Genomic DNA, 518 nt, shown 5'->3' with positions numbered 1-518 from the left:
ATGCTAACCTGGGCGGGGTCAATGGGTGATCAGAAAAGCCCATGGCCTAAGAGGGTGGCCTCTATTGCACTGAAAGGACGAATGCCCCGCTAACATCTCCCCAAGTGGGAAAGTGTACGTTATAATTTCTGCAAGTGGGGGCCTGCGTGCTGGCGGCCCGATGTACCTTTCTCAAGTCCAGTGAGATTTTTAATGCAAACCCAGCAATCCTTACTCCGAAAGCCCACTGATTTTATAGCTCAAATTTGTTGAATGCATAAGTTGAGAAGATTGTGGAATGCCCTAGTATTCATCAAAGGTGACTGTCGTTGTCTCGTGGCACGTATTATCAATCTTAGCTCACTTGTAAAATACTAAAATTTATTAGAAAAAATGATACGGCTTAAATATATATTTAGCTACTCGATTGTTTGTCTTTTTGTTATGCTGATCTCTTTTTGATATCACACTTAACAAACTCTATTTAATGGTGGGCTTGGACTGATCTCATATGAGACTTAATATGCTCTATTTAAATT

General features: G+C 40.5%; 1 non-coding gene across 1 annotated transcript; it reads left to right on the top strand.

Annotated features, from left to right (window-relative positions):
- LOC112006219 (U1 spliceosomal RNA) lies at positions 1-162 on the top strand. Its single transcript, XR_002882304.1, has one exon. It is a non-coding gene; the product is annotated as a U1 spliceosomal RNA (small nuclear RNA).
- The last annotated feature ends 356 nt before the right edge of the window (positions 163-518 follow it).

The sequence above is a fragment of the Quercus suber genome, unplaced genomic scaffold (genome assembly GCF_002906115.3).
Source record: "Quercus suber isolate HL8 unplaced genomic scaffold, Cork oak 2.0 scaffold_376, whole genome shotgun sequence".
In the NCBI taxonomy this organism is placed as follows: domain Eukaryota; kingdom Viridiplantae; phylum Streptophyta; class Magnoliopsida; order Fagales; family Fagaceae; genus Quercus; species Quercus suber.
Note: the sequence above shows the minus strand (reverse complement) of the source record. Positions and strands in the feature narration are given on the sequence as shown.